The 24,943-nt window shown below is 44.8% G+C and overlaps 1 protein-coding gene across 1 annotated transcript in view; it reads right to left on the bottom strand.

Moving 5' to 3' along the window:
- Positions 1-14,553, bottom strand: part of LOC142399437 (casein kinase I-like) — a 33,706-nt gene extending 19,153 nt beyond the window's left edge. Inside the window, exon 1 of the mRNA XM_075484096.1 lies at positions 14,438-14,553. The gene's annotated coding sequence lies outside the window, so the exon portion shown is untranslated. The remainder of the gene's footprint in view (positions 1-14,437) is intronic.
- Between the last annotated feature and the right edge of the window lie 10,390 nt (positions 14,554-24,943).

Here is a 24,943-nt window from a genome sequence, read left to right as displayed (position 1 = left end):
CAGATATCTCACTCAAACTGATCACATCACATATGTTTTAAGAGTCAAATAAACTTTTATCATGCATAAAAAATTTCTTCTCGTTTGGACTCAGGAACTATTTTGTTACACTGTGTGCAGAGAAATAAGGCGTCAAACTTAAAGACCCTAAATGCCATGTCAGGGGAATATTTAAACAACATTTTGATTCATTGAAGTGTCCAAATGACTCAGTATTAAAGCACTTCACTCATGGTCAGACCCATCAATCCTGGAACTGAACATCCCTGAGCTAGTTAACAGATCTTAGTTATTATCAGTGAGGCTCCTGAAACAAATATATATGTCCATCAGGTTGATGAGTCAGAAAAACTACTCTCATTCTTCATTGATACTAATAAATGAAAAATAAAACAAATGCATTTTTTAAAAATAAAATTTCAATTATTCTAAGGAGTGGGGTAAATAATAAACAATTCGATGCATTGAGATGCATGATGGAAGATGTAGTTTTACTATGTTAATCGATAAGGTAATGTTAACAGACACAAGATGGCATTATCAAAAAAATCTGACAGGCACCCTCTGCATTAGGAGCTAGCAAATGAAAACACTTTGACTTCTATGTAGTTTGATTATATATATTTTTTTAAAACAATGAAAAATGAGAAACCAGATTACACGTTTCCACTTGTTCCAAACCAGAGGAACCTAATGAAAGCAATGTCAAAGCTTCATCCCAACTCATGAAAGGCAAAGCAAATTACAAACTCTTATCACAACCTTTACTGTCAAAAATGTAAATTTAAATTCAGTCTTAGAACCCAGGCTTTTGCACTGTGGTATGCACTTTCAAGCCAACTTAAAACAAACCATCTTGAAGACATTTCACTGACGGTGATTCCAACACTCTACGAGAGAAAAAAAACAAAAAAACAAAGTCATAGAATCGTTGAGGAAAGCACAGAGAAAAGACCTCATGCCAAACTGCCACAGAATCTTATGTCAACATAACTACGTACTTCATAACAGATGATTGCCAGGTAGCTTGTTATGTGCTAGTAAATGAGTGATTATTTTTGCTAAATGTACATAACAGGAGGTGTTGGTTGGAAATCCGATACTATTTTTCATTTATGATTTAGAATATGCTGATGTGTGTATTAATTCATTACAAATATGCTGCCGCAGTCAAATTTTTTTTCTTGATGGCTCTTTGTTAGTGCTGTGAAATATATTGGCAATGTAACCTTCCGGTTCCTTTAATTTATTCAACTGACAAAAGATATTGAAAGTAAAATTGAATATGAATTGTTACAAATACTTCGCTAAGAATGAACCAAGTAGTCAGAGTGAGGAAAAAATTAAGTCCTGTATCTAAAAAGATGCAATACATCAATCATTGTTTTATAATGGCATCCATGCAATAGTTGTTACCCCAATAATGTTTATACTCATCTTTTAAAATGGCAAAAAGCTACTTTAATTGAGAGTAAAAGCTTCAGCCAAATTTAGAATATTTTTTTCAAATTTTCCCAAACACAATCAACCTTTTCTTATGCTAAACTTCAAATTTTCCATGAAATGGAATCACAATTACCGATACCTATCTGCACAGACAACTATGTGTTAAAACGACTTCAACAGTGAAGCTGCATCAATGCTTTGCCAGAGAACTTCAACTTATTGTGAATATGGGAACGAGGCTCATTTAATTCCAACAATTAAAAGGAATTAAATAGCCCGAAACTTAACTGCAGACTTGATAAAATCAGATTCCACAATAAAATTAAAAAAAAACATTCCCCAGCTAAAGATAGATCTAAGCCTTTAATTATACTCTCAAAAGCAGGTCAGACGCTGTTTTTCTACCCTCCCATTGAGGACTCTGTCAGACTGAGTAACTCACAGGGAAGGAAAATAAATAAATAAATAACTAAAAATCGATGGTGCTCTATGGCCAATATAAGAGAAAGGCTTTGGCCAGTGTTAAGAAAGAGGAACATCACTCCCACACACTATGTCCTAAGCTAAGAGTTTGCAGTATCTTCTTTGAATAAGAACTGAAGAGGCCTTTACACAAAAACAGGTTTGAGCTTAGTTTAAAAAAATAAAAATAAAAATAAAAAATATCTACTTACTGACTTGCTGCACCAAAACTGGATACTGGTACATTTCAATATGCCTGTACATTATATTTACAAATTTTTTTAAAAGTCTGGGGTAATGAATCATGGCTCAAATGTGATATGCTTTGAAAACGAAAGTTACGTATGTAACTACGGTTCTATGAATCCTGGATGACCGCCAGAGGCGGTGCTTTCAAGCACTGAATGATACATCTCGCGCATGCGCAGGTCGAGTGTTTATACCAACAAAGTCACTCGTGACCCTGTGCTGACCCCGGAGAGCCTATATCTTCCGGTAACATCAGCAGATCAGTTCCTACAGAATCTTCTCGCGAGTACACGAGGATTCTGAGTGACAGAACGCTCTGGCGGTCATCCAGGATTCATAGAACCGTAGTTACATACGTAACTTTCGTTCTATTTCATCCTTACTGACCGCCAGAGGCGGTGCTTTCAAGCACTGGATGACTCATACCAGCAAAGTCACGAGGAATCCAGCACCTACTCACGTTACTGAGAGGAAGCAGCAGAGTCGGGCAGCAGGACCACAGCCAACGGGTGGGGAGTGGCAACATTCACTCGATAGAACCTGGAGAAGGTACTCGGTGACGCCCATGACGCTGCCTCGCATATGTCCTCCAGGGGAACGCCCCGTAGGGCTGCCCATGATGTCGAGACAGCTCTGGTGGAGTGGCAGCTCACCCCAGCTGGCGGGGGGAGCCCACTTCCCTTATATGCCTGGGTGATGGCGTCCACCACCCAGTGGGACAGTCGCTGTTTAGAGAGTGCACAGCCCCTCCGAGGGCAACCATAGCAGAGGAAGAGCTGGTGCGACTGCCTGATACCGGCAGTCGCGGCCACGTAGGCTCTCAGAGCCCTCACAGGGCACAGTAGGCGTAACCTGTCCTCCCCCGGGGGAACAAACTGTGCCAGGTGGATAGGTCTGTTGAGGTTCGATGAAGACAGCACCTTCGGGAGAAAGGCGGAGTTTGGCCACAGGGAAACCCCGAGCCATCCAAGTTCCACTTCATGCAGGAGTCGCTCACCGACAGAGCATGCAGCTCCCCGACGCGCTTCGCTGATGCGATAGCGAGGAGAAAGGCAGTCTTAGCGGAGACCCACCTCAGCCCTGCCTGAGCAAGGGGTTCAAAGGGAGGCGAGCACAGAGCGCCGAGCACCAGGTGCAGATCCCATGGCGGGGTGCGCCGCACTCGTGGGGGGCGCAACCGCCGCGCACCTTTCAGGAAAAGGGACACCAACCTGTGGCTCCCCACCGTGCCGCTATCCACTCGAGCATGCCGAGAGGAAATGGCCGCCACATACACCCTCAGGGTAGCGGGGGACCGGCCGCCATCCAGGAGTGACTGGAGGAACTCCAGAATCCTAGGGACAGGACAGTGCACAGGGTCCTCACCCCTGTCCAAGCACCATGTAGCGAACAGCCGCCACCTCTGTTCATAAAGCGCCCGGGTAGAAGGCGCCCTCGCGTTTAGGATGGTATGGCAGACATCGCCAGAGCACTCAGTCAGCAGCGGGTCGGGCCCTGCAGTGGCCAGACCCACAGCTGCAGGCGGGACGGGTTGGGATTAGGGGTGGGCGATATGGGCAAAAAAAAATATCTCGATATTTTTTAGGATTTTCACGATAAAGATATTTTGACGATATTTAAAAAAAAAATTAAAACTTGCATTAAGATCACAATAAAATGAACACAAGCATGCAAGTCTAAGCACACACGGCCGGTACAGTGAAACTGCGAATGGCTCATTAAATCAGTTATGGTTCCTTTGATCGCTCTACCGTTACTTGGATAACTGTGGCAATTCTAGAGCTAATACATGCAAAACGAGCGCTGACCTTCGGGGATGCGTGCATTTATCAGACCAAAAACCCATGCGGGGTGCCTCTCGGGGTGCCGCGGCCGCTTTGGTGACTGATAACCTCGAGCCGTTTCTCAGGCTACTTCTCCCTCCGGAGAGGGAGCCTGAGAAACGGCTACCACATCCAAGGAAGGCAGCAGGCGCGCAAATTACCCACTCCCGACTCGGGGAGCCGGTAGTGACGAAAAATAACAATACAGGACTCTTTCAATTCTTTAACGGGGATCAATTAAGGGCAAGTCTGGTGCCAGCAGCCGCGGCACCAGACGGCACCAGCTCCAATAGCGTATCTTAAAGTTGCTGCAGTTAAAAAGCTCGTAGTTGGATCTCGTGATCGAGCTGACGGTCCGCCGCGAGGCGAGCTACCGTCTGTCCCAGACCCTGCCTCTCGGCACCCCCTCGATGCTCTTAGCTGAGTGTCCCGCGGGGTCCGAAGCGTTTACTTTGAAAAAATTAGAGTGTTCAAAGCAGGGCGTGGCGCCGTGGTAAGGGCAGAGGACCACTGGCGCCGCACTTTATTGATTTTTGGCGATTGAAAAAATATATATAATATATATATATATATCTCTATATCTCGATATTGCAAAATTACTCATCGTCAAAACAACATTCACGATAATTTCGCAAACGATACATATCGCCCACCCCTAGTTGGGATGCCAGATCTGACCCTGCCACTGAGACAGGAGATCCCTCCTGTCGGGGAGGCGCCACGGGGAACCGCTGCAGAGCCTGTGCAGCAGTGGAAACCACGTCCTTCCTGGCCAAAAGGGGGCTACCAACAGCAGCCTGTGGCCCTGCTGGAGGACCCTCTGTAGCGTAGGGACTATCAGAGGGATCGGCGGGAAAGCATAGCGGAGAACCTCTGGCCAGTTGTGGGCCAGAGCATCCTGGCCCAGGGGACTGCTCACCTCTGTCCGGGAGAACCAGAGGGGGCAATGGGTCGACTCTTCAGAGGCAAAGAGGTCCACGTTTGCTTTGCCGAAGGTGGTCCAGATATTAAGCACCACCTCCGGATGAAGCTGCCACTCCGCCGGCGGAGGCTTGCAACGGGAGAGCAAGTCCGCCGTCTGGTTGCGTTCCCCGGGCAAATACATTGCCCTTAGGCTGGCTAAGCGTGGTGCTGCCCACAGCAGGAGGTCCCGGGATGCCTGCAGCAGCAGTGCAGACCTGGTGCCACCTTGGTGGTTTATGTGGGAGACGGCCGAAACATTGTCCGACCGCACGAGTACATGTCGGCCCCTCAAGAAAGGGAGGAAAGCCTGCAACGCCCTGTGCACAGCCCGCAGCTCTAGTGCGTTGATGTGCTGTGAGCGGTCCCGCTCCGGCCACAGCCCCTGAGCCGTCCGGTTCTGCCACACGGCGCCCCACCCCGAAAGGGAGGCGTCCGTCGTGACTGTCTCCCGACGGGATGCAACGGAGCCCATGGGCATGCCCTGGAGGAGAAACGAACGCTTCCTCCACGGGGCCAGGGCAAGAAGACAACGACGGGACACCCTGAGCCTCCTGTGCCGGTGTCTCTTGGCGTCCAGGTGAAAGCTGTGCAACCACCTCTGGAAGGGACGCAGCGACAGCAATCCTAAGGGGACCACGGCAGCCGCAGCTGTCAGTTTCCCCAGGATGCGTAAGAACTCCACGTAGTGGAACCGCCTGCCTTCCCGAAACGGGAGGAGGTGGCGGAGGATGTCGTCCACCCGCCGTGGAGACGGGCAGGCCGTCATGGTGACCGCATCGAGGGTCACCCCAAGAAAAACTGTGCTCTGTGATGGGACCAGGCCACTCTTTGTAAAATTCACCCTGAGGCCCAAACGGGCCACATGGGAAAAAAGACACGTCGTGTCGAGGGCCACCTGAGACTGGGACGGCGCACAGACGAGCCAGTCGTCCAGATACGGCAAGATCTTCATGCCCCGCGACTGTAGGTGCGAGAGGGCTGCCGTCACACACCTGGTGAACACCCGTGGAGAGAGGGAGAGACCAAACGGGAGCACCCTGAACTGGAAATGACGCCCCTGAAAGGCGAATCGCAGAAACTGCCGATGGTGTGGCGCCACAGGAACGTGAAAGTAGGCATTCTCCAGGTCTATTGAGGTAAACCACTCCCCTCTGGAGACCGTACGCAGAACCTCTGCAGTGGTCAACATACGGAACCTCAAGACCTTCAGGAACCTGTTGAGGTCCCTGAGGTCGAGGATAGGTCGGAATCCGCCATCTTTCTTTGTTACCAGAAAGTAGGGGTGCGCGATCTGACGATATAAAATCGTGACTGGCGAGGAAGAGTGGAGAATCGCAGGCGATCTACCAAATTAGAGAAACCGTATAGATCGCCTTTGCCAATCAGCGCAATGATTTTTTTATTTTTTTTTTTAATGCTGGTGTATGGTGTGTGTCCCCGTTAAAAGACACGGATACAGATGTCCAGTTTGTGGTGGATTTATTTGGCTGTGGTTCTTCTGGCATTTACACACAATAAACCCAGGGTGTACAGGCTAATGTTAGGTGAAAACAGCAAAGGGAAAATTACAAGCTGTTCACTGCTGCCTGCATCGGGAGGAGAAACAAAACTTTACAGCGACATCGTCTCACGCACAGGTGCGGAACATTCAGGAACATCGGAACGTCTATGGTGCGTTCACGAACGTTGGACGTATGAAAACTCACCGTAAAACACAATATAAACTAGAAATGCACTCAGAGAGTGCAGACCTCCGCCAGGTCACGCCACCTTGTGGCAGGTCGCAAGATTGCAGCACGAACAGACGAACATCCAGACAGACAACCAACAGACTCGGGCGATCACATAACCTCCTTGGCGGAGGTAATTAATGTATTTAACTGAAAATAACCAAACAACATGGGCTTTCTAACAGGTGGAGTCAAGTCGTCATCAGTGGTTCGTTTTTCTAGTTCCGGTTGCTTCACTCTCACTGTGTCAGATGTCATTAATTAGATCATTATTTTTCATCTTGAATTGGCTTACAGTTGAATTACAATGTGTTGATTGCCAAATTCTTTCTTTTACTCCTTAGCTCTTCTGTGGTTCAGCATGTCGACTTAACTCTACTGTAATTGGTCTTTCTTTTTTTTTTTTTTGGATGGAAGATCGTGATAAAAAAATCGAAATCGTGATTTTATGCAAAAAAATCGTGATACAACATTTTTTCCATATCGCCCACCCCTACCAGAAAGTAAGTCGAGTAGAACTCCCCGGGGTGCAACAGGGGATCTACCGGATCGATGGCACCCTTGCCCAGGAGGACAAACAGCCCCTGGGCGAGGGCGAGGGCTTTCGCCGGGTCGCGGATGATAGTCATCCTGACTCAGCCATGGGTCGGGGGCCGACGTTGGAACTGAAGTTTGTACCCGTGGGTCAAGGTGGAAAGAACCCACGGGTCCCTGGTGGAAGCAGCCCAGTAGCTGAGCTGCTGCTGGGAAAAAAAGCCGACGGTCGGCCCCGTGGCCTCAGCGCCGGGCCCCCCGACCTCTAGAGGCTCCAGGGGCACGACGGGCAGTACGTGAGACCTGAGGTTGCCCAGGGGGCAGTCGCTCCGGCGCCCGAAAGGTCTGCGCCCGCCTCTGAGCAGGCTGTGGGCGTGGGTGCTGGGGCCCAGGGAGGCCCCTGGTCCGTGAGCGGGTGCTGCGCTGTGGTGCAGCTGGGCAGCCCCTAGGGTTGCCAGGAGGCGGCGCGCTTCTGTGAAGCTCAGACAGCTGCTGTCGGGTCCTACCAGCCTGGACCGTGCGCTCGAGGGCTTCCAGAGCCGCGGAACCAAACAGCTCCCCCGGTTCCACTAGAACACTGCGGAGGGTTCTTCTGCAGGCCTCCGAGAGAGGGGACTGCGCCAACCAGACCTGGCGGCGAGCCTGAACGAGAGTTGCCATTACCCGTCCCAACTCCCTAGACATCAGTGCAAAGGCCTGTAGAGAGGCGTCAGTAACACTGTGGACAGAAGTGTCCAGCTCAGTCTCCTGCAGGGATGATGACAGGGCGAGCAGCAGGTGGGACATGGAATTACCGATGCGAGCCATGCGTGCCCCCGCATCATAGGCCCTCGACAGTAAATCATCCATAACTCGGCACTGTGGGCGAGGACACCTCGCCTCCCGTCTCAGAGCCTCATCGGGTGAGACGATCAAGGCGGCTATAGTGGGCTCAACCGCTGGCATGCGATCCAGGCCGTACTTGGATGCGTCCTGCATGGCTGCCAGGGTCCGAGCATCAGCTGTTGGACGGGTAGGGGCCCTAGGGTCCCTCCAGAATGTCTGCAACTCCCTCAGATACTCCTCTGATGGAGGCACAGTTAGTTCAGTGGGGGGTGAGGAGCGCCTGAAAAAGGCACTGGCCGAAGCCGGCTGAGCCTGCGGCACGTCCAGCTGCAGCCTGGCCAGAGCTGTACGAATGGCGGCTGCCATCGTCAACGATGACGATGACGAAATCATTTAGTTGACGCTACTTTTTTTCATGACGATAACGAGACAGTGACAAGATAAACGTAGCTCTCTGATGACGAACACATGACGAGACGTGTGTGAGTTTTCGTTGACGAGAATGGACGAAAATGTTAGTGGGTCATCTGTCAGACGTTTAAAATGCATGACATTTCTGCTTATTGTGTGTGTCAATTAAAACCTAAAAAGTATCTGCTGCGGCACCTTAAGGCTCGCCACAGGGATATTTTTTCGAAGGTAAGTTACAAATGCTGTTAACATAATCGATAAATTTCATAGTAAGCTAATACATTAGTACGTTTTCCACATACTCCTGGCGCAAATGGGCTGCTAACGTCAGGCTAAAGTTAGCTTTTGTTACGCTAACGTCAATTCATTATGTGTGTGTTACTTTAGCAGCATGTTTAGCCATGTTTACATTCAGTGACGGTGTGGTAGAGGGAGCCGCAAACGGTGCCTTCACCGACAACCACTATAGCCCGCCTATGCTGGGAGCGGGGGGCGCACACGCCGCCTTACACCAGGAGAGGGGCTATTGCTGTATTTATACACTTATCTATAGGTGGATGCCGGGAGAGGGAGCCGCAAACGGTGCCTTTGCCGACAACCACTATAGGCCACCTGTGCCGGGAGCGGGGGGCGCATGCGCCGCCGGGAGAGGGGCTAGTGCAAGTTCTGTTAGCTATAGGTGGATGCCGGGAGAGGGAGCCGCAAACGGTGCCTTCACCAGCAACCACTATAGGCCACCTGTGCCGGGAGCGGGGGGCGCACGCGCCGCCGTCGCCGGGAGAGGGGCTAGTGCAAGTTCTATTAGCTATAGGTGGATGCCGGGAGAGGGAGCCGCAAACGGTGCCTTCACCGGCAACCACTATAGGCCACCTGAGCTGGGAGCGGGGGGTGCAAACGCCGCCTTCCACCAGGAGAGGGGCAGAACAATAGCAGCAACAAACTCAAAGAACCGGCACAACCGAGTTGGCCGCTTAACATAGGCAGGTTACAGATGCCGGGAGAGGGCTAGCAAACACCTAGCCTTCACCAACAACGTAACTATAAACAAACTGTTACTCACGTGCGGCGCACAGCACCGGGAGAAGGAGCGAGCCCGCTGCCTAGACCGGCGCTTGTAACAGCTGCCAGTAAACTTCATCAGCCGAGGAACAAAAAGGTTACAGACCTCTCGGCGGAGTTCGTTGCGGTCTCTGAAGGGCGAGTAGCTCGCAGCTTCGACGGAACGTCGCGAGACCACCAGCAGCGAACAATGAAGTAATGCTATGGTTTGGAAATTCGTCTCGTATGCAGACGCGGTAATACCTGCGAGCGAGAAGATGAAAAGGAACTGATCTGCTGATGTTACCGGAAGATATAGGCTCTCCGGGGTCAGCAGAGGGCCACGAGTGACTTTGTTGGTATAAACACTCGACCTGCGCATGCGCGAGATGTATCATTCAGTGCTTGAAAGCACCGCCTCTGGCGGTCAGTCAGGATGAAATAGAACTTGCTTTAAAACTATGCAGTTAATTAGAGAACAAGTTTTAAAAAACCTTTGTGTTTAGACTACTCTCTCTCATAACAAGTACTATGCTAAACACTTATACAATACAGTACTATACAAACAATCCTCAGTGTTTTGTGTCATGACCCCCTCCTGCCTGACAAGATAAATGGTGAAAGTTTAGAGGTTTTACATGACTACTAGTGTGCATGAAACCCTACAGTCAACAGTATCCACTACAAAGTCTAACATAGGCCACTAGCCTGACCCCAATTACTACGCAGCAGGGAAAACAGATTTAACAGTTTCAGCACAAGATGGGGAATGTAGTGCAGAGAAACACTTTCTAAACATTTTTAGACATAACAAATCAAAACTTTAAATCCGTCTCTCTTGGCACATAACACCCTTAAAGAGACACATATATTGTGTGAAGTATGAATATTTTGTTTTGTCAAGATGCACAAGATGTTGATGAGAAATTGTGGACAATTTTGCAGTAATTGTACACACAGGCACATTAGAGCGAAAGGAAATACGAGGAAGGTGATGCAGGGGAATAGATGTCTGGAGCGCGGAGGAGGCAGCACATGATGCAGAAATTATGCTGTGGTAATCACTTGGTTTTCTTTACAACACTGAGAAGAACAGATAAAGCCCCTTGTGTTGATATGAGTACTGCATGTATTTGTATGAATCCACAACAGTGGTAAGAGAGCAGAAAGCAGCATACAAGTTAGCAGAAAGAATAAACTGTCACTGGCAGATACGTGTTCACTCACAAAGCAAACGCAAATGCTCCGGATAATTTGCTGACATATTTTTGCAAACATTGTCTCACCTACTGATGTCTCCGAGATTTTACTAGGGAGATGGGTGGATAACATCCACAAGAAGTCTGCCGCAAATGGGGTGAACATTTATGTCCGGAATATTTCAGGACTCCGGTGCATGTGAATGTGAAACACAGTTCCTATCCACACTAGCAGCTGAACACATCTGAGTTCACACTACAGCGATGTCTTTTGTCAATAGCAAACAACAAAAAATTGTTATTACTGTTCCAAGAGCTTAGTCTCATTTTATGTTGTTCAGGTGTGCGATAGATAAAAAAAAAAAAAAAAAAACACCACACCACCGTGAGGCCTATATGGGTGAATGTGGCTTGTGAAAAAAATTAAAAAATGTTGAATGTTGATTTGAATGATCAGCTACACCAGTGCAACAATGAAATAAAACCAGAAGTTTGTCTAAGCTATTTAATGATTTTTCTTTTCCTGCCAGGAGGGAGCAAGAATGGGAGATTTCATAGTCTATTTCACAGTTACACAATAACGAGGCTGAGGTCAATTCAAACTGTGCAGGTATTCTACCTGTCTGATCAGTAAACAGCTTTTTTTTTTGTTGGTGTTCAAAATAAAAACAAAGGATTATAACTTTAAAAAGGTACTAAGGAGCTCTGTTTACTATAAACACTAAGCATGCTAATGTGTTAAGGCTGATTTATGCTTCAGACGCAAAGCCTCTGACGCTCGGACGCAGAGCCTCTGCGAGCGTCAAAATCTTGACCACTCCCCAACGCAGAGGCTCTGCGCGCGTTGTCGTGCACCTCAGAAAAATCCTGACTACGCGACAGACGCACGCAGACCACCAACGGAAGTGCGCAGACAAAAGCGGCTGTGATTGGTCCTCGGTGTGCCTTTCCGGTTGTCTGTGTGGCTTCCTCCTTTGCATTTTCGCCAACTCCAATAAAAGAAGCTGTTCTTCTTCGATGTCGAGCAACTCCAGATCCATATCTTGCATACACTTTTTTTTTTTGAAAGATAAACACTTCCGCCGGCGCCGCCGAAGTTCTCGTCACCGCCCACCGAAATTCTCGCGAGGGGAAACTGCTGTGCGTCCCGAGAAATTCCAGACCGAGGTTGCAGAACCATAACATGAAAAGTGGTTCGCGACCAGAGCAAAGCAACACGTCAAGACGATAGACGCAGAACTATAATCCGCCCTTAATTTTTCCCTCCATTGTATGAAAAAAAAAATAGTATCGACTCATTACCTGGGTATCTATCAGGTTTGAATTCCTGTATCATGACAAACCCAGAGGTCTGAGCTGCCATTTGTGAACTCTAAGCACATCCTCATAGCTGATAACAACTTGAACACTCATTGCTCATATAAGCTCTCTGTTCTAACAATGATAGGTGCTTTAAAAACAATAGGATGCGCCTCGCCTCTACCATTATCATACTCTCACTCTATCCATCCATCCCATACATCATCTTCCGCTTCTCCGGGGGTCGGGTCGCGGGGGCAGCAGCTTGAGCAGAGAAGCCCAGACGTCCCTGTCCCCGGCCACTTCCTCCAGCTCTTCTGGAGGGACCCTGAGGCGTTCCCAGGTCAGCCCAGAGACATAGTCTCTCCAACGTGTCCTGGGTCTTCCCCGGGGTCTCCTCCCAGTGGGACGTGCCCGGAACACCTCACCAGGGAAGCATCCAGGAGGCATCCTAACCAGATGCCCGAGCCACCTCATCTGACTCCTCTCGACGCGGAGGAGCAGCGACTTTACTCTGAGCCCCTCCCGGATGACCGATCTTCTCACTCTATCTCTAAGGGAGAGCCCAGACACCCTGCGGAGGAAGCCCATTTCGGCCGCTTGCATTCGCAATCTCGTTCTTTCGGTCACTACCCACAGCTCGTGACCATAGGTGAGGGTAGGAACGTAGATTGACTGGTAAATCCTTCTTCACCACGACGGGCCGGTGCAGAGCCCGCATCACTGCAGACGCCGCACTGATCCGCCTGTCAATCTCCTGCTCCATTCGTCCCTCACTCCTGAACAAGACGCCGAGATACTTGAACTCCTCCACTTGGGGAAGGATCTCATTCCCAACCCAGAGAGGGCATTCCACCCTTTTCCGGCTGAGGACCATGGTCTCGGATTTTGATGTGCCGATTCTCGTCCCAGCCGCTTCACACTCGGCTGCAAACCGCTCCAGTGAGAGCTGAATATCACAGCCCGACGACGCTAACAAAACCACATCATCCACAAAAAGGAGGGACCCGATTCTGAGGTCGCCAAACCGGACCCCCTCAACACCATGGCCGTACCTAGAAATTCTGTCCATAAAAATTATGAACAGAATCGGTGACAAAGGGCAGCCCTGACGGTGTCCAACCCTCACCGGAAACACATCCGACTTACTGCCAGCAATGCGGACCAAACTCTGACACCGGTCATACAGAGATCGAACAGCTCCTATCAAGGGGTCTAGCACTCCATACTCCTGGAGCACCCCCCACAGGAATCCCCAAGGGACATGGTGGAACACCTTATCCAAGTCCACAAAACACATGTGGACTGGTTGAGCGAACTCCCATGCACCCTCCAGGACCCTGCTGAGGGTGTAGAGCTGGTCCACTATTCCGACGGATCCTCCACTCCAGTACCCCCAAATAGACCTTACCAGGGAGGCTGAGGAGTGTACTCTCACTCTACACTGGCCAAAATTCTAATAGCGACTTTTCAATAAATTTTATAGAATATTTAATATACAACATTTAGAATGTTTACGTTCCCTCTGTTCTTTTTGCAATATCTGTGCGTAGTATCTTAAAAGAATTGTTTAGATGGAATAGTTATCTGTCAATGGCACCGATCTAATGATTGCCAGCAGCACAGCAGGGAATAAAAGACTTTTATAACAACCAGAGCCCTAGATGAGGATTTTAGGAGGAATAGAGCCTATCAAAATGTATCATCGTGGCGTTAGCTCACCACCTACACTCTAATGATAATCTTGGCCGCGTCGCTTCCTACACATTTCTTAATATGATGTAAACGTACAAGTGAATATAAAAAAAGTAATTCAAGCCGACTTTATAAAAAAAAAAAAATTGGGAAAGAAAGCTTTTAGGGTGAGGATCAAAGGTGCTCGAGTTTGCTTTTAGCTCTTACGTTAGCTGATACGACTGCTGCAGATTTCAATATTAGGAGAGCACATACCGTTGAATGTGTTAACTTTGGGTATGCTATCGTTACAAGACATTTACTGGTTGCCTCCAAAGCTAAATCTATAATTATTGCGTTACTGTACACCGAACTAGCAATAAAGCTAACGCGCAAGAAGTTACGTTTAGGCCACAGTAAGTCGTTTGTGTGTTTGGCCTTAGTGTAGCCGGAAAATGAAATGTTAGCTTCATTGAAACAGTTTTTAAGTAGGTAAATGAGAGAACGCAACAGTAAACATTAAGCACAGGACTACCAGAGAATGTAATGGGAATATGAACAGACGGTGGTAAATAGTTTACCAAGATAATCAAATCAGCTAGCGTTTACTGGGCTCCACAGTAGTAGTCAGGCATAGCTTGATAGAAGCTAAAATGTTAGCCAGCCAGCTAACTAGCCAGTGTTGGTTATCGGTGAATTTCAGCTTCTACACACTGTCATTCAAAACGTTGCAAGCAAATGCTAACAACACAATTGTGCAAAGTTGAAAGTTGGATTTACGTACCTGGATCGATTTTCTTAACTATTTCACTATTTCGCAAGCTTGGAATAAATTGTTCTCGTTTTCCTGCTCATCTCTTTTCTGTGGATGTTTGGCTAACCAGCTGAAGAGCCTCGGCAGTGACCTTAACGCAATTTGCGTAGATGCAAATTTACTGTGCGCATGAAAAAATAAAAGCATGGATCGAGCGTAGACTGCTTTGAAGAATATCAACATAAAACCTGCGCGTTTGTGGAGATTATGTGTGAAAGTGGGGCATGAATAGTTCGATTTTTGGGGGGGGGGGAAAGTTCCTTGTACGTTCACCACACCTTGCTAAGATTATTTAGGAGGCCTAATTTATTTATTTACTGACCTCTTCTACAGCACATTTGTTTCATAAAATGTTTTTTCTTTTTTTCCCACTTCTGTTTGTTTTGATATAGTTTTAGTTTTAACTGGATTTTTGGCATATATTTACTTAATTATATGAAGACATCATTACTAATTTTTATTCAATTTAATTTAAGTTGACTTGTTATCTCATGATTCTCTGCCAGGCCAGTTCAGTGGCATTCAGTTCCCTCTTTCCACAGAGACTTTTTGATTACAATTTGGTCTGACACAAAGTGAGACAAATACCTCATACCATTGTGAATACGGGCCACCTCAGAGCCCCTTTCAAGTGCAAGCCAGCAGGGACTATTTGTAGCTTTTTCTTTTTTTAAGTGCACTTTATCTAAAAGAAAACAGGGATCACTGCTCAGTTCCAAAGTAAAAAAAAATTAATAAATCACATAAAAAATGCAATGACACAGTGTGCATGCAACTTTCCTTCACAAGACTGGCAGGTTATTTCTTTTAGCTGTGGATACCTGTAGTTTTCTGGGACAGTTTATGCCAGGTATCCATGAAAGACAGCAAGCTCAAATCGTAGCAGTGGCAACTGGCAATGGCACTTCCGGTGGCAGCCTGAGCTGAGTGTGAATGAAGCAGCTTCTTTATTGTGTTCTTTCTCCATTTTAGTTTTTTGATAAACACAGATCACAAGTGAAAAATTCAAATAAAACCCCTGCAGTAAGTTGACTGGGCATTTTATAGGTACCCTTGACAGCTTGTGGCCCAAGGCAATTGCAAACCTTAGTGTAATGCCCTCCTTGAACCGTTCTGACTGTTCTTTGTGCGTATGCACCAAATGGCAGCTCAGATCACTCAGCCTTGTAGGAGTCTCTGGGTGGCGTCACCTGGAAACTCCATCGTTCTTTTGGGGGACTGCCGAACACACCTGGTAAGCTCAAACGAGTAATGAGGGTCAGGAGTCAGCATGTGTTTTGTACACTTGGAAAAGGCTTATGATCATGTCACCTGAGAGATTCTTTGGGGGGGGGGGTGCTGAGGAAGTATGGGTTCCTGGAGCTGCTTTTATGAGCTATCCGGTCCTTCGAACTTGTTTACAGTGCGTGTTGGACTTTGCCAGAGCTGCCCCTTGTCACCGATCCTGTGGTTTTCATGGACAGGATCTCAAGACTGAAGGCCGAGTTATACTTCTTTTAACTGCCCTTGCGCTTTCTTCTTGCGCGTGTGTTAATGGCTCGAGACGTTTATGCCTATTTAGCTAGCTATGCGTGTGCTGCTTGGCAATTCACCGCCAGGACAGGAGGTGGTAGATAGTGGCTTGCGTCTTTTTTTTTTTTTTCACATTGCGTGAAGTTTAGAAAATTGAGGTGACACACAGAAGCACGCAAGGGGGGGCTTGCAACCGCGCAAGGGCTTGCGTTTCTTCTTGCGTCTGGCTTTGCCTCTTGCGTTACCGACTATAAACCAGGCACCGGAAATGCTGCTAGGTGTATTATCCTGGTTTGAATTTCCGGTGCGAGAGAACTACAAACATGTCCTCTTTCCGGGTTCGGTGGAGGAGTAATATCAACGAACATCCAGTCTTCAACAGAACTAAATGGGATTTACAAAATGTCAAATAAAACACGACAGAAGCAACTTTTCGCTACGAAATTTGATATGGATTACCAGTGCACACCAGTAACCACTCCGGTGAGTTGATGATTTTGAAAACGGACGTTTATTGTGCTTTTACGGACCTTTTTGGACATGCACATGACTTGCCATTCTGAAGCAGGTTGAGAAGAATCAAAATTAGGCAAATACCGGAGACAGCAGTAAACATCAAAAAAGCGGTGAGGGGGGTTCTAAAACATTGCAGACGACTCAGAAAAGAGGCTTAATGTTGAAAATACCGGAGTTCCCCTTTAAGACTAATGAATATATTCGTTTGCTATCACCTGTTTCATAATCCTTCAATCATCAACACAAATTAGCTACTTCCAGAAACCTACCAAGGCAATCACACAACCTACCCATGTTTAAACTAGCATTTCCTGTCTATACAACTCATTTTCAGTTGTTTTTTCTTATGTTAATTTCAGTATAACTTTAAAACTTTAGTTGTGCACAGGTATTATAGATGGGTATTATGCCAACCAATTCATAGGCTGCAGTTAAATATACCATTTTATACTGCCATGTTGCACCTAGTTTAAAGTTGCATTCATCTTTTTGGTTAGATGGATGACAAAAAATGTAATGTTACTGATCTGATGTTCATTATAGCCACCTTGATTCTTTTTAACCATTGAGTGTTGCAGTAGATTAATGGATTTTCTTAGCCATAGCTAACATCTATGCACACTGTTAACAGTGATAGCGTTTTGATCAGTATTGTCAGCAGTAACCTTTCCTGCTCTGGTTATCATAACCTTCATCGTCTCAAAAATGCACAAATATACATCCTGTCTGGAACTGACATCAGCAAGTTGTTGATGTCAGTTCCACTTTGTGTGTGTGAATGTAAAATATATGCAGTGTGGAAACCAGGTATACTGTCAGTGACAGGCGAGTGACGAATACACAAAAGGGAATCACAGACATGTTGGCTCTGCTCATAAGTTTGTTGTGCTGGACTCCTGTTGATGGTGAGATTATCTTTCGTAATTGTGAATTACTAATTCATAAAGTTTATGTTTTATTTTAAACCAATTTCACAAAATTTTGCAGTGCACTGTTGCATATGACCATTTGCAGCATTATATGCCAGATCAGTTTTGATTTTTTAAAATAATGTGTGCCATTAAGGGCAATATCAAGAACATGCAAATCAAAAAATGTATGACAAATGAGTGTCAGGCTCACTATCACACTGTCATACTTTCTTGATATACTTACACTCATGAGATGTGTTGTATATAATGTGTGTTGTTTGTTTTTTTAAATCAGGCAGTTTCATCTCTGTTTCTGTAGGCGTTTGCAGTCAAGCTCTTGTGAGCATTTCTCCCAGGAAAATGTTTGTGCGTACTGGAGCACATTTCAAACTGAGTTGTGAGTTCACATGTTTAAGTGCCCAACATGTTGCACAGCTGTGGAGAGAATGTGGGAATAAGGTAGTCAAACATTCTTTTAAGATTTTAAAGAACTATCAAATATATCAGTAAACTTTAGTAAGCCTTAAATGATGTAACAAGTAAGAATACTCTCTTTTTATGTATCATGATTTTGGTTGTCATTTAAAGCATTTAGGGCTACACTTTTAAGTAGTTACAGTACTTCTGATTGTGGATAAGTAAATGGTATATAATGTTTTTGGTAAGTTCAAGGTAACCATAGGGTCCTCTTGAAAACCTAATATTAACCACAAAACCCATTTATTTCCCTGCTCCTGAAGAAACTAGAAACATGATGTGATAACTATTAGAGACATTACATCTTTGTCTTTTTTCACAACTTACATTGATTTATCCAGTTCACTCCCCTTTCAAAAACAATAGTGCCACTCTGAATCTATCAAGTGGTGTTGTGAATAAAACCTGATAGAGAGAGTGAAACTGGACTTCTCTGGCTTTTGAATGTTTTCTTAAGAAGGTTGCTTATGCTATCAAGTCCTCTTGGCTTTGCAGGTTTATGAGCTTGAAATATTTCACTTTATCTGCCAAAAAAAGGTCAAATGTGATTTTTTTTTTATTTGTCCTATAGGATAAAATACCCCTCGTCAATGTTACCTCCATCCACCCCAATTTGACCGTGGAACTACATATCAACTTTGCAACAAAAGAAAACACCGGTAATTACAGCTGCATGACCCAACCGCCAGATACAATCAGCCCTTCAGTTCCGGTTGAGATTGCAGGTAGGTGTGTTTTTTAGATAATTATACTTCATGTTTTGTGTCACGTTTTCATGTGAAGACACAACCCTGCCTCTGGAGCTAGCAATGTCATCAGTTTTTACAAAAGCCATTCATTTAGCTCCTACTGGCTGAATAAAAAAAAACTATGGCAAAGTAAGTCAGAATGTACCAGAGACTGCATTTGTGAAAATATTTATGTCTATATACTGTGTATATATCAGTGGCGGCTGCTGACTTTTAAAACAGGGGAAGCCCATATTACGCGTTCAAGGTTGTAGTGGCTCGTGTCATCCCAAAGCAGAAGATAGCAAAGTTAAAAATAATTAGTTATAACATAGCTGTGTCTAGTATGACAAGTATGCCCAGCAAATACACAGAAAGAAGGTATACTTCTAAACAACAAGGATGGGTTTCTTATTTACAGTGTAATATTTACAAAAGTGTATGTGTGTGAAGATGGAAATGGCAACGATGGAAAATGAGTGAAACTCCGACAGCACTTTCACAGACAACCAGTCTCTTTCGTATCCGCTTTGGGACTGAAGTTCCAGCGTGCTTCTCCCCGCTTAAAAATTCGGTTGCCACAAGTTCTCTCATGATGGACAAACACTGACTCCAATCATCACGACACAGCCCCTCATATTGACACGCCCACGTCTAATCTACCCCCAGAGATGCCGAGCAGCCTCGGAAGTCATGAGTTTTTGTCGATTTAGCCAATGATGACCTAGAATTGTAGAAAAAAAAACTTGACTCTCCCGCCCACTCCTGAAGCCGGGCAGCCCTCGGCTCGGAAGCCTGGCTGTTAGTGGCGGCTTCACAACATGATTTCCTCAGTGAACGGTGGCGATTTCAGAACAAATCACGTCATTAAGCTACAGGACAACATGTTGTAGTTATGAAAGTAAATGCAGTATTGGGCATATCTTGTGTTTTGTGAATAACTGTTTTATCGTCAATTTAACATAGAATGATATAGCAATTTCGCCAGAGAATGGGAGAGGCTGTCCGGCTTCCCGTGTGGTCTCTGAATAGCCACGGCTGATATATATACATATTTATAAAAAAAGACTCCCATGGATTCACTTTGACACTGTAGGATTTGGCTGAGTGGTTGAAGAAGGCGGTGTCATGTTGCCTTTAAGTTTTCTGACCCACATGCAGAATCAACACGGAAACCAGTAGATTTGAATGCTTTGTTGCTGTGACAACAGGGATCCAGAAAACAGGACAAGGGATGTTAATGGTGGTGAAGTCTCAACCAGCCTTGTGGTTAGTCTGAGGAAGGGAAGCAGACAGATTAGCGGTTGTAGATGGGTCTTAGCGGATCACTGAAGAATATGCTTACTTGGTTGTTGAAGGGGGGAAACGTGGACGGGGTAGAGGATAGATGTGGAGGGTCTGCAGAAGGTTCCCTTGGTGGTCCAAGGAGGGGTGAGAGAAGGGTCCGGGAGGATAAGGTCTGCTGGAGGCGTCGCGCTGGAGAGTGGGCAGGCAGAGGAAGGAGGTATGAGACAGCTGTTCGCTAGTTGCGTCTTTCCGGGAAGGTTGAGGACCGACTGGGCTCTCGGATTGTCGTCTGGGTTAATCATCCAGCGACGCGAGGTGATCATCCTTCTCCTTTTAAGCACCAGCCAGTTTGATGATGGATTGGCCTCAGGTGTGCAACCACCCAGAACTGGCTCACTCTCCAGCGAAGATCCTCTCTGCAGCCAGATCGCTCACTCACCCAAAAACATCAAATCCTAACAGACGGCTTCACTCAAAATCTCACCTGGTACTTGATTCTTATTTTGTTTACCAATAAAGTGACTTGTGCCGTTGTGCAAAGGTGCATTGTAGAGGAAAAATAACAAATAAAAAAAACCCAAGGTAACCAACTACAAAAGTCTTCAAAATTAACCAACTAGAACTTAACAATTACATGATAAACACTAGACCCTTATCTATAGGGGTCTAGCACTGCTGCCTTTCCTGGGCCAAGCCAACATTAATTGGTAGTCATTCATACAACACAAGCGTACTTATACACAAAACATATGCATGAATATAAAATTACCAATAAAATTGTCATTACAATAAAATATTTACATTTCCTCTGTTTTTAAATCTTCCAAGAGTATTCGTGCAACAACACTTGGAAGAAACCATATGTAGTGTCTTACTCTTGGTACATCCCATGCTCCTTGCTCTATAGAAGCATTGGGACATTCCTCATTCTGGTTTAAATGCCAGACCAGGAAACTGAATACAGGTGCGGCAAGAAAACAACACATGCATCAATCCAACCATTCAAATAAATGTCTTCAAAGTGCTCTGTGATATTGTTATGTTTCTCGCACCTGGATATGGCCACTCAAAACATACACAAGAGGGTCAGTTAAAATGACTTAGCTGCTACTCATAATTAACATGTCCTGTCAATGCTAATGCTCTGTAAACAATAGTATTTAAGGTAGTGCACACTACTCAAAACACAACACAATGTGAGCTATACAATTCAACAAGCTAGCCAGATGGTAAAAATATTGCAGAACTGTATTCTTTTAGCTGTGTGTGCATGGCAAGGAACCATCTCCTTAGAATTAGTGTCTCTCATAATTTTCAGCCATGACAGTGCACAATAATCAGGAGGAATTTCCTCCCGAGCAGATAGTAGCGAAGAGAGTCCAATGCCCACTTAATAGCCAGGCATTCTTTTTCCCACCACCTGACTTCATGTTTGTTGGGTTTCCTGCTTATATACAAAATATTTCGGAGACTACCCTGTTCTCTCTGCAATAGGGCCACTCGCCACTCTTAATCTGATCGCGAGTAATCCGATCCGATCCAATTTCTTGTCAGATGATGTGTCTACATGCACTTAATGAACTTGTCATCAAGCTCTGCGGTGGCCCGATAAGGAGCCATTCATTTGAATCAGGTATGCTGGAGGAGGGAAACATCGAAAATATGCAGGGCAATGGGTCCCGAGGAGTGGAATTGAGAAACACTGGTCTAACCTCCTAAGGACCTTGCTACTTTGCCAGCAAAGTGATGTTCTGATGTTGGAAACAGCAGCAAGAAGAACCAAAGAGACAAAAAAGATAATGTTCAATGATAATGATTGCAGCTGACACCTCCCACCCCGGGCACAAACTCTTCGACCCACTCCCCTCTGGGCAGGTGGCTGCGGTCCATCAAGACCTCACGCCACAAGAACAGTTTCTTCCCCTCTGCAGCTGGCCTCATAAACAAGACCAGATACCCCCCACCCCCACCACCCTCTGCACATTACATTTCTGTGTACCATCTCCTGCACGGACTGTCTACACAATACCTGTACATACTTATTCCATTGTTTCACTTCCACTTTTACTTATGGTTCTTATTGTTTTTTTTATTTAATTTTTCGGAAAACAAAGCACCAGCACACCACAACAAATTCCTTTTATGTGTAAGCCTACTTGGCAATAAAAATGTTTCTGATGTTTTCCAAGCTGGTAAAAGTTACTCTTAAAATTTTACCTTGTTCCAACTCGAATCCTACTTTCCACTCACTCCTCACTATTATAGATACTTACAAATAAATATAGTAGAAATATCAACACAAAAAGGAGCCGTATTTGCTATTCTCAATGTTAAAGAAAACAGAATGATTTTCAAAGCCTAATTTCTACATCAGGTCACACTGCACACCCTCCCTTGTATTTCAGCTCACAAGAGCGTATGTTAAACTGACAATTTCCTGCTTTAAAATACAATTGTACAGTGACAGCAGAAAAAGTTTGGACCAAAATGACCTCACTTTCTCCTGAAAGTGCAAGCACTTTTTTCTCCAGCTGGAAATGAAAACCACTGCACAGATGTGCTAAAGATACTCAATGGGTGATTTTGTTAGATAATTCTGGTTATAAGAATTGGGATTTTATTAGGGTAGAGCTACAGTTTAGAAAGGCTTTAGGTGACCTTGAGTTGACGCAGTCTTAACGGGCTGCCTTTCAGTTACAATTTCTTTGACATTTAGTTATTTGACAACAGAATTATAAAAATCTGTAAATGATAGCAAGTTTTTGTATGAAAGGCAATAGTGGCCTTGCCTGCATTTTCTCGAGTTTCTCAAGAGTATTCTCTTACCTCAAGATTACAAGGCTAATTGTTGTATGTTTAATTCTGTTTGCTGCACTAAATTCAATTAATGTCTGCTCCTGAACATAGACAGTGGTATCTGTGGGACTTTAACCAACTCTGTACATGCTTCAGCCAGTGACAGGAAAACATAGTTTACTTGGCTGAAATGACAAATTATGGTCACTTTTATCTTGAGAGAACAAGCACTTTTTACCTTTTTATAAATATGCCAAAAAAATATGGAACTTTGGAGCGTGTGCATAGCACCCAAGTCCAAAAAAATGTGATAGCCAACTATATAAACTGAATGTGTTAGTCCAACTTAGAGAGTTTCGAATTTGTACAATTTAATTTGGATGTGGAACATTTTCTCATACATTCTAGAAGTCTGATTTTGGTCTGGTGAGCACAATCTTCTTTTTTTTTTCTAGTGTCATGTGACCATGCTCATTCTTGCTCAAACTTATGGTTTATCTGATAGTTATTCTGCTTGCATAACAACAAAAGAGTGGTTGACTTTCCTTCATTATTTTTCAAGTTAAAGTTTCAATTGCATAACGTACCATGAGCATATGGATTATATAACTTTTTTTTATTGATTATTAAACTATCCTTCCTTCAGATAATTGGACAGAAACATCTATCCTGACCACACCCAGCACCCCCAGCACCCCCACATGTAACGGCACTCGTCAGCACAGTGATGCAACAGGTAAAAGCATACATTCATTTTTTGTTTCTGCTAATTTTGTTTGACCTTGTACTTGTTTTGTGACTCTTTGTGATGATTCACATGCTCAAAAGCAGAACTGTAAATTACATTATCCAAGTGTTTTATCCGATTACTGTTGTTTAATTGATCAGGATTCCTTTTCGTCACTACTGCTTTAAATTCTAAAGTACATGTTCGATATGGGCTCAAGCTATAGTCAATAGGATTTTGATCAACTGATTTTCCCTGATAACTTCCAAAGACTCCAGCTTATAAAATCAGCTCTGAAAGAAAGCTCCCTGATACTTTGGTTCCTTGTACTATAAATGTCCATATGATTATGATACAATGTAGTGACAAAAGGGGCCCTACAGACAGCTGCCTGTATGCTCCTTTCAGTCCTACCAGTTTTGTATATTCTCCGATACAACCTCAAGTGTGTATGATCTGATAAGCCATACTAACTGTGTCTTATCTGTGCACTCAATACCAACTGCATGTTAGGTGTGACATAATATCATTTTTGTGTTATGTGTTTATGGCTTATTAACAAATAAGCCATAAACACAGACAACTTCTCATAATGAGAGAAAGTCAGACTGACAGAGATTAAGTCTTTTATTTAAGTCTTTTTTTCCCCTTACTTCTCTCTCCTTGTGTTCTCATCTACACCTTTGTTGCTGGTGAATCTCATGTATTTAAAATTTCACCCATCTGTGTCCATGCAGGTCTGCATGGTCAAATGTGGATCTGGATGCTTCTGGGAAAAACTGTTGTCTTCCTCCTCAGTTTTGCTTCCCTGGCTATAACATACAAGAGAGGTTGAGAAATGAAGATAAGGGCCCATCCATCCCTCCACAGCAATGCTTTGTTCCACATTAGGTTTAAAATATGAACTCAGCTTTTCAAGTTTTGCATTTTTTACTCTGCAAATTGAGTTCTTGGAATCAGTCAAGCGATTCCAAGATAAATCTTTGTGCTATATGCTACTCATAAATGCATCATAAATGGGGGAGGCGTGGGGTAGCTGTAAGATGCATTTGTGAATGAAAACTTTAAAAAAAAAAAAAAAAAAACAGCAGCAAAAACAACAGGATTTTTTTTGTTTTCCCCCCTTGGTGTAAAATGCAGATCAAAAGGGGTCCATTAAAGTAATTTATAAAGCATTCATATTGATTCAGAAAGCATTATTCAACTTTAAACTTTTGTAAGACAAGAGGTAAAAGTTGTGTGCTTAGTATGTTTGCCAATAAATTCTTTCTCGTAAAAAAATAAAACAAACTTAATTTCTCTAAAATAAATCTTTAAAAAAGGGTTATCTCTTCAGACAGATTACTTTATAGTCTCATACCTATGGTCAGTATGGAATCACTACTTAACTCAATCATGCATGGCTTTGAACTGTGGGCAGATACTGGTGCCTAGCAAGAAACTCATGCAGGCAACTAGGAGACCATGCAAACTCCAAAGTGAAACCTTAGAATGACAAACAAATTGGAGATTGAAACCTGCT

The sequence above is a fragment of the Odontesthes bonariensis genome, chromosome 14, assembly GCF_027942865.1.
Source record: "Odontesthes bonariensis isolate fOdoBon6 chromosome 14, fOdoBon6.hap1, whole genome shotgun sequence".
Lineage (NCBI taxonomy): Eukaryota > Metazoa > Chordata > Actinopteri > Atheriniformes > Atherinopsidae > Odontesthes > Odontesthes bonariensis.
The sequence above is the reverse complement of the archived record's forward strand: the minus strand, read 5'-3'. Positions and strand labels throughout refer to the sequence as shown.